Here is a 16,971-nt window from a genome sequence, read left to right on the forward strand (position 1 = left end):
CACCAGCATCACTGCCAGTGAGCTGGATCCGGCCCTGGGAAGGAGCCGTGGCCACCCTGGGGGGCCAGGCAGGGACTGGCTGAGCGCGAAAAGCTCAGCTCACACCTGGCCAGCGAGCAGGCATCGCTGGCTGGGGCTCACACGTCGAGATCCCGGAGCTGGCACTGCACCGGGTGCCCAGTTCGCTTGACCCCCTCTATGGCCTTGTCCAGCGCTGCCTGGACCTCATCCAGCAAAACCCCCTGCCCACAGGTCAGCCCTGAGCCAGTGTCACGAAAAATTCACAACTGGCCCATGCCAACGAAGGCAAGAGGCTAGGACGCAAAGTATAGAACTACAAGGGCAAAAGGGCAAATACTTTTTCATGTGCATATGGTGTCCCAGCCAAATTGGGGCACCCCGAATGTGGCTTTACACAGGGTTCTTATACCCTTCGGTCGTTCAGGTACAAGTTGACTTGACTAATCACTAACACCCACACTACTGATTACTAGTAAAACTTTGCAAAGGAACGATATTTCTGCAGCACTCTTGCTGCTTGTCTATTGATCCAGATGTCCCTGGAGTCAGTCTTGCTAGAGTTACTGATCTATGATGCCAGACAATGCTGGGAGGGTTTCAAAGACATGTCAGAGGGGCTAGTATGCTGGCATTATCTTGGTTGTCCTGGGGTATCCTTTATCCTTCATGGACAGCTCTAAGCTTCTGATGTCCTGCATCATTAATTTTCCAATTAGCAAAACTACTAACCACCTGTGCCTTGGGAAAGGAATTTGGGAGGGAGCTAAAAGATATGGAAGTGTTTGTGTAAGTAACGAACTGTGGAAAATTAACGGCTCCAACCTTGAAGAAGCGCTAACAAGCTGACAGAAGGGAACATCTTGGCGCCAAAGACTGGACAGTGGCCAGAGCTGATAAAACTGCAGAAACTGGGTGAAATGTAAATGTGGTGAGGGGAGATCATGACCACCGACTCAATTCAGGACCGAAAAGACTTGCCCCCTCACACCTGAAAGGAGCATGCGTGCTGATTTACATAGCAAGCGAGACTCATTTAAATATAGTTAACCAATAGTTTGTGAAATGTTAATCACTAACCAATAAGTGTAAATTTAGGCATGTTTATACTCATCATTTAACCTGATAAATATGTTGTGGTTTTGCATGACGGGGTGCTTGATTTGTGGAATTTCCACCGAGCACCCTGTGCAGAATAAAGCTCTCTAAACGGGACTTTGTCATTCGTTTGGAGGGTTTTCTCAATTACGAGCAACACTTCCACGAAGCAAAGTCCTTCTTTCCAGGGCTGGGTTGTCCTTTAGTTTGTTTTACTTAAGCATGAACAATACCAAAGTCTCCAGTAAAATTCCACTACCTCATTACATTGCAGTGCATAATGTGAACTAATAGATAGGTAGGTAGGTAGATAGACAGATAGACAGAACAACATTAATATACTTTCATACTATAAAGACTGGTTGATATAATAGTTAGGGAAGGGAGGAACTAAAAAAGAGGGACAGAGAGCAGGAGAGAGGGACAGCGAGAAAAATAGAGGGACAAGTAGAATGACATAAAGAGGGGGACTTGGAAAAAAACGAGGCAGAGGGACAGGGAGAAGGACACAAGAATAGAGAGAAGACAGGTACAGGGAAGCTAAAAAAATGACACAGAGGGAGAGGGGGGGCTAGGAAGGGAGAGACCCGGACGCAGAAGAGGAGCGACATGGCCCCAAAGGCCCGGGACTCACCATAGCTCCCGTCTCTGCACTGCTAGGCGAATTTTACAGTCAGGTACTTCTTCCTCTGTCTGTCTGTCTCTTCCACCCTTCCTCTTCTGTAGCTCCAGTCTCTTGACTGTTCTCCACCAATGAAAATACATTGGTGTCTTACAGCTCTTACAACATGAGGCTTCCTAGATACACAGCTGTATGCACGCACACACTACATGGCCCTACTGTATTTGTTGTTACACATACAGACCCCACGGTGCATATGGGTGACTTGGTCTGCTGAGGACTACTCAGAGGGACCCTTCCTCACCCAAAGAGGCCAGCTGTCTCTTGACTGCAGCTGGAGGCAGCAGCTGGCTGGATCCCCTTCATTTCATTCTCCAGCCCCTTTAACTCTTTCTGGTCTCTTCAGCTTCAGCTGTGGCAGCTCCTGTCCAAAGCCAGTAAGTGCCTGCCTGCCCCTTTTCGCCCACGCCGCCAGGAGAGCAAGGCCAGTGACAGCCCACGCAAACCTGAGCCAGATGCAGTCAACAACATCCCCAGGGGAGGAACGGACAACCAAGCCCTCAGCGCAGCCTCTGAGAGATGAAAAAAAGCAGCAACCATGATTACCACAGCCTGCCCCAGGCTGGAGCCCCTCCTGCTGCAGAAGCTCCTGCAGACACCACTTCTTCCCCGTGCTAGCACTGACGGCACCTGCATTAATGGAGGATTGAGCACACTTGAGGCCCAGCTTGCTGCTGCCAGGGCAGGCTGTAGGGTGGCCTGGGGCTTTGGGACAGGCCTCAGGGGAGGTGCTGGGGCTGGGGCAGCTGCAGGGGGCGAGCAGGGCTGGGGCGGCTCGGGGGGCTCTGGGAATCGGGGTGCCGGGTGCCTGTGCCTGGGGGGGGGCTGTCTCCATCTCCTTCCCCTCCTCAGCTCTCGGGTCACTCCCAAGGCTGCGCCGGCCAGGCCTGACTCCAGCCCGTTTCACCAGATGGTTTGGAGCTCCCTCCGCCACCCCCGGGCAGCCAGCGGGCCGGAAACACCCCTGCGCTCACCCAAAGGCCTCGCTTGCCTCATGGGCGGCCCTGGCCCCAGGACTACAGCTCCCGACATGCGCCGGGAACCAACATGGCCACCTGGCAGCCCCGTGCCTCAGGACTACAGCTCCTGGCATGCCGCGGGGCGCTCCTTCCTGCTGTCTGACCCTGCGGGGACACTGTCCTCCTGGCTCGGCCCAGCCACCCCGCAGGCCCCATGGCCGTGCCCCCCCGGGGCTGCCTTGGCATCTTAGCCCCGGTGGTGAAGGGAGGAGGAGGAGAGAGAAAAGGCACAGCCAGCTGAGCAGGGGATACAGGCAGGAAAGAGGGGACAGGCTGCAGGACAGAGAGAAAAGATAAGGCCAGGAAGCAGGACACGGCGATAGAAAAAAAAGAGAAGGACAGGGAGTGGGAGAGAGATGTGGAGAAAGAAAAAAATAGCAACTGGCTCAGACACAGCCAGGCAGGAATTAGAAAATACAGACATGGAGCCAGACAGAGAAAGACAAAAATAGTGACAGGCTTTAGGGCAGAGCAGGAGGAATTTAAACATAGGGACAGGGAAACAGACAGAGGGAGATGGAGAAATAAAAAATAGATACAGGCTACAGGGCAGAGAGAGAGAAATTTCAAAAAGTAGGGACAAGGAGCCAAACAGAGAAAGAAAGTGTCATGGTTTAACCCCAGCCAGCAACTAAGCACCACACAGCCGCTCGCTCACTCCCCCCTTGGTGGGATGGGGGAGAGAATCGGAAGAGTAAAAGTGAGAAAACTCATGGGTTGAGATAAAGACAGTTTAATGGGTAAAGCAGAAGCCGCGCACGCAAGCAAAGCAAAGCAAGGAATTCATTCACTACTTCCCATAGGCAGGCAGGTGTTCAGCCATCCTCAGGAAAGCAGGGCTCCATCACGCATAACGGTTACTTGGGAAGACAAACGCCATCACTCCAAACGTCCCCCCCTTCCTTCTTCTTCCCCCAGCTTATATACATGATGTCATACGGTATGGAATAGCCCTTTGGCCAGTCTGGGTCAGCTCTCCTAGCTATGCTCCCTCCCAGCTTCTTATGCACCTGGCAGAGCACGAGAAGCTGAAAAGTCCTTTACCAGTGTAAACTCTACTCAGCAAGAACCAAAACATCAGTGTGTTATCAACATTATTCTCATCCTAAACCCAAACCACAGCACTCTACCAGCTACTAGGAAGAAAACTAACTCTATCCCAGCTGAAACCAGGACAGAAAGAGAAAGAAAAAAATAGCTTCCCCCCGTGGTCTCCAGCTCTGCTTTCTGCCAGCACTGGGGGCACTGCAGAATGTTTTGCATGCTCCCCACGGCCATCCTGACCCACATCTGCATCTTGTACGTGGTATCCATGTTGCACAGCTGATTTGGGGGTGGCAGGCCTCTCTTGCGACACCCTGGGAATGGGGGCAAAGCAAACCCAATCACTCCCATTCAATCTTTGTCCCCAGGGTGACCAAGCAGAGATGTACTGTGTGCTGGGGAGCATCCTGCAGGGAGGTGACAGCCGATTGCAGAGCAGCACTGAGACACACACTCACTCACTCACACACTCACTCACTCACAAAGGGGGGAAACTCTCTCCCTCTCATGGGTACCCAGAGGATGTAATCGCTCACCCGAGAGGGGGTGAGGGCTCATTCAAGGATATCCAGAAGAAATCACTCACCCAAAGGAGGTGAGGGCACTCAGTTCTGGAAGTTTCCTCAGGCGGCATTCCAGTCCAAGGGGTGAGATTTCTAACACAGACCCACTGCTCTGAGAAGACCACTCAAAGGGGGTCTCTGGCGGCACCCCATTTATACCCTGGGTCAGATCTGAGGTCATAACTGGTCATGATCCAGAAGCTTCTCTGAGCCAAGGTGCCTCATTGGCTGTGGATCCTGTCTGTTGACCAAGAGGCCCCGCTTCTCCTGCTCCCCCTACCAAGGAGTGTAGGTGCCTGGGGGGCACAGCACCCTGGTGGGTGCATGATGGTCGGCACTTGACCAAGGTGTGCACGTGCTGGCAGGCACAGTAGAGCATAAAAGGTGTGAAAATGAGGCGCGAAAAGCCGGTGATCACCATGTTAAAAGCCCCGGTCTTCATGGGGCAGGGGTTGGGGTGCGGAGTGTACCTGTCACACAATCTACCCCCACAGTCATGCTCGGACAGGTTTCTTTGGAGTGGTGGTACAGTCACCTCTTGCCTCCAAAGTTAAAAGGGGGCATAGTGTTGGTGAGTTTAACACCCGCTGTGGATCATCATTCTTCAAGTGTATTTAACCAGTCAACAGTCAATCCACAATAAACTATCAAACATGTAACAATATCCGACATTATAGCAACAATTAACATTAGCAATGGGTGAACGGGGGGGGGGGGGGGAATGTTAATTGCATGGGTCGGTTTTAGGGGCATTTCAGTGTCACAAGTGGGATTTAGGGGAGCGTTAGTTACAGGGGCGGGTTTTAAGGGAGTGTACTTCACAGTGGACACAGATTTTGTTATGGTGCTCTTAATGCAGCTTATAATAATACAAATTACAACAATCACAATTATGATCATTATCAAAGACTGAAGGAGGCTAGTTATCCACCCTGACAAGGAAAACCCAAACGCATTAAAGACTTTCCCCAACCAATTAGTCCCTAGTGCAGTAGCGATTTCTCTTGTGTCTTTAGCTATTTTCTTCATCTTATTTATCTGTTCTTGTAGTGGCACAAGAGAACTCTGTTGGAGAACTCTGAATCTGTGCCCTTTTACTTTGCTGATGTGTTGATACACACAGGTGTTTACCTTGGTATATGAATGGGAGGTGCACAGATCGTATAAAAAAAAAAATTAAAAGTCAAAGAACCAATGAAATAGTCATAAATATTGATTAATAGAAACATTAAGAAAAAAAGAAGAGAGGAAGGGCAGTGAATTGATACTATTCCAAAGTTATTAAATGATGCCATACTTCGGTACTCAGACCAAATCAAAAGTCACCTTTGACTCGGTCTCTCCACTTTTTTATCATAATATTTGAGAGTCTCAGAATTTTTAATCTGCTTATGCCGAGAGCACAGCTATGAGGAAGGAAAACAATGTTTACAGATGGAGAAAAGACCCTTTTGCTTCTGTTTGATCTCAGTGCAGGAGCACTGAAAACAATTTTTTACTTCATGAAATATTAATTTTGTCTTTTCTCCTTCTCTCAGTTCCACAGGTTTTACAGCTAGAACATCTCACAGTCTCCTAAAATGTCCTCTCAAACAGCAGAGGTGTCATAAATTCTCCCAGACTCCAGGGTTTTCTTCACCATTAGAATTAACGTGCACATAACTAGGTAATGTACACAAGGCTTGACAAGGCACAAGACAGTACTTATAGGGAAATGGCCTTTCTTGATCCCGGGAGAAGAGATCGAATTGATCGGCATTGTTAGACTTTTGTCCTGCTACTGTATCAAATAAAGATTTCTAATCCCAAAGAAAGACATCCAGATGCACATCAACAGCATTCAACATTTATAGGGCAGCTGGTAAACTGGGTTGTATTCCTTTTGAAAAGCACTGTGTTGTTTATTCAGCAAAGGAAAACTGTTCCCTGTGTCCATTAACAAGGTTGGCTTTGTGCAGCACAAACTTCTGCAGTGCTGACTCCTGTTTGGAACCATTTCACACTAATTAGAAATAAGAGAAAAGGCTGTGTTCATAAACAGCCCAGCTCAAGACCTCTTTCAAACTACTCTTTCTGAAAATTAACTCAGTTGTAACCCTCCATGAATAAGTGTTGCACAAATGTTAGAGAAAATATATTGTTAATAATTGTCAGCTTTCTGTGTAAAATGACAAAAAAAACGGCCCCTAGGGAGAGCGAGCGACCAGGATGGGCAAACAGGGCGTGGCGCGTCAGTTGGGCGTGGCGCGTCAGTTGGGCGTGGCGCGACAGTTTGCGCAGGCAGGGCTCTGCAACCCGCTTGTAGGTCCACAGCCCAGGGAAGTGCTCTAGGCCTCTGGCAAAATGGTGAGCACTCACCTCAGGGCCAAAACCACTGTTCCTACAGAGAAAGCCCCTGAGACATCTGACGCATCCACCCAGATGGATCTCATAAGAAAAGAAACATCAGTACAGGTGGTAGGTTGCGGCAAGTGCCCAAACCCTTCCCCTGATGAAGAGGTAAGTACCTGCATAAGGTGCACAAAGGTCAATGATCTGTTACGTCAGGTGGCCAAACTGCAGGAAACAGTTAAAAGGCTGCACAGTATTAGAGGAGCCGAGACGGAGATAGATAGGTGGCTTCAGAGCCATGTTCCTGTGGCAGACACCACTGAGAATGAGGCACCTTGGACTCTGGTGACTCACAAAAGCAGGACTCCACATCAACCTGCACCCTCCACCATCAAAATCAAAACCAGATATGAAGCCGTAACAGCTGAGGACACCCATGAGCAAGGCCTGCAAAGCCCCCTGCAAGGGAAAACTGTACCAGCAACACACAGTGGACACCGTAAAAAGAAACGACGAGTGCTCGTAGTGGGTGACTCTCTGTTGAAGGGTACTGAGGCACCCATCTGCTAACCTGACAGGGAGTCACGAGAGGTATGCTGCCTTCCAGGAGCTAAGGTTCGAGACGTGGCCGAGAGGGTGCCACAACTCATCAAGAAAACAGATTATTATCCGTTGTTACTATTTCATGTAGGCATGAACGACACTGAAAGCTGAAACCTGGGTAAAATCAAGGAAGACTTTCAAGCCCTGGGGGTGCAAGTGAAAAACATTGGTGCCCAGGTTATCTTTTCCTCCATCTTGCCAGTTCGAGGGAAGGGGGTAGCCAGAAATAGGCGCATAATGCATATCAACTCCTGGCTACGTGGCTGGTGCCGTCGTGAGGGTTTTGGCTTTTACGACAATGAGGCATTCTTCGATGACTATAACATGCTAGGGAGGGATGGAATCCATCTGCCTAGAAGGGGCAAGGGAATCTTCAGCAACAGGCTGGCTAACTTGGTGAGGCGGGCTTTAAACTGAAGGACTCGGGGGGTGGGATCCAAAACAGAAATGCTCATGCCACCACATCCAACTGGGGAGTAAGTCAGGCCAACCAGAGCGGCGACAGGTGTTCCTTAGCTGTCTCCCAAGATGTGTACCAGAGGAGCAACCACCTCGAGTGTATGTATACAAATGCACACACTCTGGGAAACAAACAGGAGGAACTGGAGCTCTGTGGCCAGTCAGAAGGTTATGATATCATAGGAGTAACTGAGACATGGTGGGACAACTCACATGACTGGGGAATCGCGATGGACGGTTATAGGCTGTTTCGCAAAGACAGGCAGGGAAAAAAAGGTGGAGGAGTCTCAGTCTATATTAAGGAAAACCTCGAATGTATCGAAGTCAACTACGGTGATTGTGAGTGCTCTATTGAATGCCTCTGGGTTAAAATCAGAGGGGTCGTCTCCAAGTAGGACCTTACAGCGGGCATCTGCTACCGGCCTCCAAACCACAATGATAAAGTCGATGAAGCAATATTTGGGACACTACGGCAAGCTTCTGGTCAACAGAACCTGGTTCTCATGGGTGACTTCAACTACCCAGATGTAGCAAACACTACACATCAAGGTTATCCCACCAGATCTCCAGCCAACACGGGCTTTATACCCCCAGCAGTAGGTGTGTCATGTTATAAGGGGCGGAGACAAGGGAGGGTCGACCCTTAACTCTTTCCGTACAGCACGTGATCTTCCGGTCGCCAGCCCTTATCTTTACTACATTTCCCCCTCCCTTAGCTCCAGTAGTTCTGGATCTTGCTGGGGAAGCTGCGTGTAAAATAATCGATATATGGTAAGACTTATACAGACACGCATCCGTTACATTCATGGATTTTGCCCAGTCCAGCCAGTAGTTCATCACGGCTCCCTCATTACTCCCCCACACCATCAGGATGCATAGGGAAATGGTAACCTGTCAAGATAAGACTCAATAGATTGATTAATGTCTATACGGTCGAATATTTCGACTGGGTACCCATTCTAGCGTCCCTTTCTCGGTTTGCACACACGCATACCCACGTCCCAAGCAACGGAGGGAATAAGGCCCCCCCCATTCACGGGTTTGCAGGTCCCGTACTTGAACCAAAGGGTAAGGCCCTTCGTTCTCATCGAGCCGGAAATGTGCCTGGGTTGCAGTCTGGGTTTTATAGGTGTTCCCTCGAATGGTATGATTTAAGGTAATTAGTGCCGTCGTCAACAGACGCTGTGCCCGAAATAAGGGAGGGTCAAGGGGAGGGGGAACCCCTGTTCCTGGGCTTATCTTTTCCCCCTCCCTAAGTCGGTCGAGTAACTCTTTTAATGTGCGGTGCGCGCGTTCTACAATGCTTTGGCCCGTACTGTTATAGGGAATGCCATGACTCAACTGAATATCCCAGCGCGCGCAAAAGTCCTTTGTCTTCTTGCTGACATATGCCGCTCCATTATCTGTTTTAATTTTTTGTGGGATGCCAAGTTGCGCCATACAGTCCTGCCAATGTAAAATAACTGCGAGAGCATTTTGTTTAGCATGCATAGTCGCTAAAATAACTCCACTGCAGGTATCAACTGTGACATGCAGATACTTACGTGGACTAAAAGGTTCATAAATCGTAACATCAGACTGCCATATTTGGTTGGGCTGCAACCCTCGAGGGTTTACCCCTGCCTCCCAGAGGGGACCTTTGGAACACACAGGACAAGCAGCAATCACAGAGCGAGCATCTTGCAACGTAATGCCAGCGAGCCTAGCTAAACCGCGAGCTCCACAGTGGAGGAGCTCATGCAGGCGGAAAGCTCGCCTTAGGTTAGAAGTTTCTTCAACCGCCAGTACGCTCTTTGCTAAGCTGTCCGCTATTTCATTCCCAGCAGAAAGAAAACTCGGTATGGAACTATGACTATTAACATGGATAGGACAGACAGGAGCGGTTCTCATTTGCAGTGCGGTGAGCAACATTCCGGCAATCTCTGACGTTGCCCCAAGTGCCCATCGGCACTTCTTCAGTAACTTATATACATAGCAAGAGTCTGTGATTAGATCCAAGGCCTCTTCGGGCCATTGAGTGAGAGCCATCCATACCGCTTTGGCCTCAAGATACTGCACGGATTGCCCTTGATCTTGATAACTAATGTGGGTCCACTGACCATCCTCCTGCCATGTAACGACAGCTTTCCCAGTAATCGATGACGCGTCGGTAAAAACTGTGCGGCCTCCGGTGGGTTGTTCAACTATGGCACTAGCTGGCAAAAAATGGAGTACCTGGATTATCTCCCCACAGGGGTGTGGTCTTAGACCTTCAATACGACCCGTAAATTCAGCTATCGCCGCTTGCAGGAGCCCCACTTGTGGAAGTACCAACTCCCACTGTGCCAAAGAACAGGGCAATGCGATGACCTCCGGGTCCTTCCCTGTTAAGTGTTGAGTTTGCCTCCGACAGCGGAGAATAAGCTGGGATAATAATGTTGGCCAAGAAATTAAAGCCGTCTTTGGTTTGCCTTGATACAACCAAGCAAAAGGCCAGCCTTTTTCACCATTATTTTGAATTAGTAAACCATGGCCAGCGGTATCGGTCATGTAAATCAGGGCAGTGACCGGTTGTTCAGGTGTAAATCGAGCGAGACCCCAATGCTGGGCTCGCTCCATAATTGTCCTAAGAATCTCCTGATGGTTTCTTGAAAGAGTCCTTGGAGCTAGGGGGGAATCTCCTCCTTTCAGGAGTTGTTGATATAAGGTAGTCATTTCTGCCTCAGATATTGGAATAAAGTTTCTAAGCCACAATAGTCGTCCAATTAATTTTTGTGCCTCATGGAGTGTTGTCACTGTAGTCCGAATTTCAAATGATTGTGCTGTCACGCTTCGTGGCCTCAGTTGAGTACCTAAATACTTTACTGCACGCCCTACCTGTGTTTTCCGAGGCTCAATGTGTAACCCATGTCGCTCCAAACTGACTATCAGCTGCACGCGTGCCTTTTCCAGTAACTCCTCTTGGTTGGACGCCAATAACACGTCATCCATGTAATGGAAAATGATGACCGTAGGGAAATTCTTTCGGATAGGGCGTATCGCAGCAGCTACAGCAATTTAACACAAGACTGGTGAGTTTTTCATGCCCTGGGGTAACACCTTCCATTGATATCTGGCGCACGGGTGTTGATTGTTAGGCTCAGGAACAGTAAAGGCAAAGCGTACTCTATCTTCTTCATGCAAGGGAACACTAAAAAAGCAATCTCTAATATCTATAACCACTATTTGATAGTCAGGTGGAACCATGGCCGGAGAAGGGAGGCCCGCTTGTAGCGGACCCATGTCTTGTATACATGCATTAACTGCGCGTAGATCATGTAGCAGTCGCCACGCTCCCGACTTTTTCTTTATCACGAAAATGGGGGTGTTCCAGGGACTTGTAGAGGGTTCGATGTGTCCTGCGTCAAGTTCTTGTTGTACCAATTGTCGAACAGCCGCCCTCTTTTCCTCTGTCAATGGCCACTGCTCTACCCACACTGGTTTATCATCTGTCAACCAGGTGAGTTTTAATGGGCGGACACAGGCAGTGGCCATTATGATAAATTTGTACACAGCACTATATTCATCTTCTGCAAGCAACATCGTCCCAAGATGACAGTGGGTAACTCAGCAATGACGGGGTTACACCATGCTACCCTAGCTTGTCCGGATTCCGGATCCTTCAACATAATTTGCATTGGGTTCCTGCTTTGATGCGAGGTCTGCATGCCTCCCACGCCTTGCAGCGAACCTCTCGGTTCGAGTGGCCAATCATCTGGCCATAGATGTGATGGGATTACTGTAACATCCGCTCCTGTATCTAAAAGGGCTCTTAACACGAGGCGTGGTGTTCCCCCCAACTCTGGGAGCCATGGGGTAACTATAATATCTACTTCTGGTCGTGTGGTCATGTTTAGGGTGAGTGCCACATACGGCGAGGCTCTATCCCCAGCCTCCTCTATTGCGCGCTCCCATCTCCCCAAGGCAGCTGAGTTGGATATTGCATCATTGGGACCGCAGGCGACTGTGCTGGTCCCGGGGAAGGAGAGACTCCCTGTGCCATACATTGCGCTGCTGTCGTCAGGCCTGTTGAGCTGATCACTGGGGCAGGTGGGGATGGCACGGCCCTCAGCCATCCCCTCTTCTCGTTTCCCCAGCCCGGTCTCCTTTGCTGACTCCCCGATTTGCACTGTCGAGCTCTGTGGCCTAGTCGCCCGCAGCGCCAGCATCGTAGGTCTCTCTCTCCTTCCCCTGTTCCGGGGGTGTTTATTTTTGAAGGGCATTGTCGCGCCATGTGTCCTTGCCCCCCACATTTATGGCACATAAGTCGTGCGCCGCGGCAGGCCGCATGGACTGCGGCCACTACCGGTTGCATACTTTGCGCCTGTTCCTGTTCCAGCACGTAACGAATCATCTGTGAAAGCGTGGTCCCTATGGGTAACTGTCTTAGCAACACTGCAGTTTGTGGGTTTGCTTGCGTACGTGCACAGTCAAGCAATATCGCCTCCTTAGCCTGCTCAGGAAGTCGAGCAACCTGGAGCGCCGCTTGCAGCCGGTCTAAAAACTTTGTGAAGGGCTCACTTAACGATTGCCGTATTTGGACCCATGGAGGCTCCCTTTTATCAAGAGCCGCGATGATGCGTATCGCTTCCTGGGCAGCTTTCGAAGATGCAGCAAAATCGCGCCCCCGCATTCGCTGAGCCTGTGCCTGAGGAGTTGCGAACTGCCCTTCACCCATCAGCTGCTCTAAAGTCACTCCTGCCATGGGATGGTTGGCCTGTTGCGCCTCGATAACAACTTGGGTGCACCGATTCCTCCACTCCTCCCTAAACAATACCATCATCGAGGGGGTCAATACGGCCCGCATCAACTGAATGATATCAAAAGGTGCAAGCGGCGTTGCAAAAACACAGTCTAGTAGGACTTGGGTTTCTGGGGAATTTAATCCATGACTTTTCACCGTTGTGACCAATTCTTTCACCAACTTTGCATCTAACAGTTGCCACTCATATCCTCCACCTGGGGCTGCTCGGATAGGAAATGCTTGAATCGGAGGGGCCTGGAATCGCACTCCTTCCAAGACACAATTTTTTGCAATCATCTGCCAATCCGTCCCGTTTGCCCTCTCTTTCGGCATTCCCCCTGGCATAAGACTTTCCGCATTTGCCACCACCCCTCTCAATCGGCTGATCAATGCCTCGAGTTCCCTTGAAACCTCGTTAGTCCGTCTCGGAAGCGGGGGCGGATGAGCAACAATCGAGGATCCCTCATCACCCCCTTCGCCCTCACTGCTATCAGAGCTCATGGGGTAATCGTGTACAGGCTCCCTCCACTGTGAGGGAATACCAGTTTGATTTCCCATTGCCCTAGGGATAGGGGTTCCCTCTGGTGGCTCAGGTATCACTGACAGTGCCGGGGGAGCCCTACCACCCCCCCTCGATGTCCTGCGCTCCGCTCTCTGTGTGTCCAGCACTCGTCGATCACTGGGATACAATGGGGTGTCCTCAGGTGTTTTGCCTTCTTTTTCTCCTTCCCGCCATCTTCCTTCACGTAGTTCACAATACTGCTGGGATCCCACATCAGCCCCCGGGACCCAATCCAGCAACCTATCAGTCAGCTCCCTTTCCACACATTGTTGCAACTTGCCCCAGGGGTATTGAGGAAGTGGCAGATCCGCCGGTGCAGGAGGTGCCAAAGGTTCCGTGGGCGGCCGCTCTAAACTCCCCACTTGTATCAGGAACACCTTTCCCGACTCCTTTGTTCCCGCTGCACCATAGTCTCCTTGCACCTCCCCTTCCTCCGTTGGCTCAGCCCCCAGTAACAACGGTTCCGTCTGTGTCCCACAGGCCACTCCTTCCCAGCCAGCCTATGTCCCCTCCGAAACTAAACTTGTTGGCTTTTCATTCCCAGGAGATTCATGCCCCATCAGCACACCACGTGCAGCAGGTCGGCGCCGCCTTGCCGCAAACCCCCTCTTGAGCACCCTTGTTGTTACCGACTTTAGTACCTTTATGAGTTCCGCGAGCTCCATCGCTGTTGCCTGATCACATCGGGGTCACCACTGTGTAGCAAACACTACACATCAAGGTTATCCCACTAGATCTCCAGCCAACACGGGCTTTATACCCCCAGCAGTAGGTGTGTCATGTTATAAGGGGCAGAGACAAGGGAGGGTCGACCCTTAACTCTTTCCGTACAGCACGTGATCTTCCGGTCGCCAGCCCTTATCTTTACTACACCCAGACATTTGCTGGAAGAACAATACAGCAGCTCGCATGTCATCCATCAAGTTCCTGGAACGCGTAGAGGACTGTTTCCTCTTACAAATGTTAGATGTGCCAACCAGGAAGGAGGCACTGCTGGACTTGCTATTCACAAACCAAGAAAACCTGCTTTGTAACATCTCGGTCAGTAACAACCTTGGCTGCAGTGATCGCAATATTGTGGAGTTCGGGATCTGGCTGAGCGTGCTGAAGGTTAGCACCAAGACAAGGGTTCTAGATTTTAGAAGAGCAAACTTCAGCTCGCTCAGAGCTCAGTTGGGAGGGATTCCGTGGGAAGCGTCCATGGAGGATAAAGGAGCTCTAGCGAGTGCTGGGAGTTCTTCAAGAATGCTCTCTCGGAAGCACAAAACCAGTTTATCCCCTATAAAAGAAAGGGAAGGAAGCAGAGCAAGAGGCCCCCTTGGCTCAACCACGAGCTCCTGGGTCTACTTAAAACCAAGAGAGATGCGTACCAGAGATCGAGAAGTGGAACATTATCCACTGAGAACTACAAGGACATTGCCAGAGTGTGCAGAGATGCAGTTAGAAAGGCAAAAGCTCAGCTTGAATTGGAACTAGCCAGAGATGTCAAAAATAACAAGAAAGGGTTCTTCCAGTATGTAAGTTGCAAGCGGAAACAGAAGGAAAACATAGGCCCACTGTTAAACAGTAGAGGTGAATCAGTCACCAGCAATGCTGAAAAGGCAGAGGTTCTCAACACTTTCTTCACCTCTGTCTTTACCAACACTGTTGGGCCCCAGGCGTTGGGAACAAAAATCCAGGAGGATCCAAACATAGACCCACCATCAGTGAAGAAGGAGTCAGTATGTGAATTATTACAGGAGCTTGACCCCTATAAATCGATGGGCCCTGACGCCATCCACCCGAGGGTGTTGAGAGAGCTGGCTGATGTCATTGCGGGGCCACTCTCTATAATCTTCGAGAAGTCATGGAGATTGGGGGATGTCCCGGAGGACTGGAGGAAGGCGAATGTTACCCCTATCTACAAGAAGGGCTCAAGGGAGGATCCGGGTAATTATAGGCCCATCAGTCTTACTTCAATCCCCGGGAAAGTTATGGAACGGATCCTCCTGGGGGCCATCACGAGTCAAATGAAGCATGTGATTGGGAAAAGCCAACACGGCTTCACCAAGGGCAGATCATGCCTGACAAATCTGGTGGCCTTCTATGGTAAAGTGACCTGCTCAGTTGACATGGGGCGAGTGGTGGACGTTGTCTACCTGGACTTCTCCAAGGCTTTCGATACAATTCCCCATGGCCTCCTCCTGGAGAAATTGATGCGTTATGGCCTGGACAAGTGGTCTGTGCGGTGGGTGAGGAATTGGCTGACGGGCCGCACCCAAAGGATGGTGGTAAATAGCTCTTTTTCAACCTGGCAACCCGTCACAAGTGGGGTCCCCCAGGGATCGATATTGGGCCCAACGCTATTCAATATCTTCATAAGTGATCTGGATAATGGGATCAAGTGTAGCCTGATGAAGTTCGCAGATGACACCAAACTGAGTGGGGAAGTAGACACTCTGGAAGGGAGAGCCACCCTGCAGGAAGACCTGGATAGGCTGGAAGGGTGGGCTAACATGAACCTTATGAAGTTCAACAAGTGTAGGGTCTTGCACCTGGGAAAACATAATCCAGGAGTGCAGCTCAGACTGGGATCCACCTGGCTGGAGAGCAGCTCTGTGGAGAGGGACCTGGCGGTCCTGGTGGACAGGAAGCTCAATATGAGTGAACAGTGTGCTGCTGCAGCCAAGAAGGCCAATAGGATGCTGGGTTGCATCAACAAGGGCATCACCAGCAGAGATAAAGAAGTCCTTATCCCTCTCTACTCAGCGCTTGTCAGGCCACACCTGGAATACTGTGTACAGTTCTGGTCCCCGTTATACAAAAAAGATGTGGACAGGCTGGAGGGGGTCCAGAGAAGGGCCACCAAGATGATCAAGGGTCTGGGAAGCCTGCCATGTGAGGATAGGCTGAGAGAGCTGGGCTTGTTCAGCCTTGAGAAAAGGAGGCTTAGAGGTGATCTCATCACCATGTACCAGTACTTAAAGGGGAGCTACAAAGAAGATGGTGACTCCCTTTTTACAAGGAGTCACATGGTGAGGACAAGGGGTAACGGGTACAAGTTACTCCCAGGGAGATTCCGATTGGACACGAGAGGAAAATTTTTCACAATGAGAACAGTCAACCATTGGAATAATCTCCCCAGGGAAGTGGTTGACTCTGCTACGCTGAACACGTTTAAGACTCAGCTGGACAGGGTGCTGGGCCATCTCGTCTAGACTGTGCAAATTCTTGCCTAGAAAGGTTGGACCAGATGATTCTTGAGGTCCCTTCCAACCTGGTATTCTATGTTTCTGTGATTACTGAGTGACTATAAAAAAGTTTGTGAATCTTGATGGAAATCAGAGGTGAAATTGACAGTTCAAATGTCTGGTCTGGGTTTAAAACCTCTATGGTAATGTATTTTTACTTATAACAGAGACTGAGAAGGAAAAAAAGAACCAGCAAAGCAGTGTATAGACTTTTCTTTCTCTGCTCCTGCCCTTTTCCTGAGCTGTCAAACCCAGAGCATTCTCTGGAAAAGAAATTGATTCCAGGCAGGTTACCGATATGTTATTTCTTATTAGTTATCTCCTTTAGGATATCACTAAGGCACAAAGCCTATATAATTCTTTTCAGCTATAAACAAGGAGTCAGGATCTGTGCTGGCTTAATGTGTCATCCCTGAATTTCAGTGCAATGCCCTAGAATACAATTGGGGAGGTAGTGGTGTTTAAACCACTTCCAATTTGATATAGGAAGCTTTATAGAACAGCTAATCAGAAGGAAAGCAAAAATATGCTGGCTAATCAATTAATAGTTAAATAGATTTTGACAACTGACACTTATTTAGCTTTACACTTCAGGGAAAA

The sequence above is a fragment of the Nipponia nippon genome, unplaced genomic scaffold (genome assembly GCF_047370975.1).
Source record: "Nipponia nippon isolate SJK-2023a ecotype South Korea unplaced genomic scaffold, ASM4737097v1 scaffold_22, whole genome shotgun sequence".
Lineage (NCBI taxonomy): Eukaryota > Metazoa > Chordata > Aves > Pelecaniformes > Threskiornithidae > Nipponia > Nipponia nippon.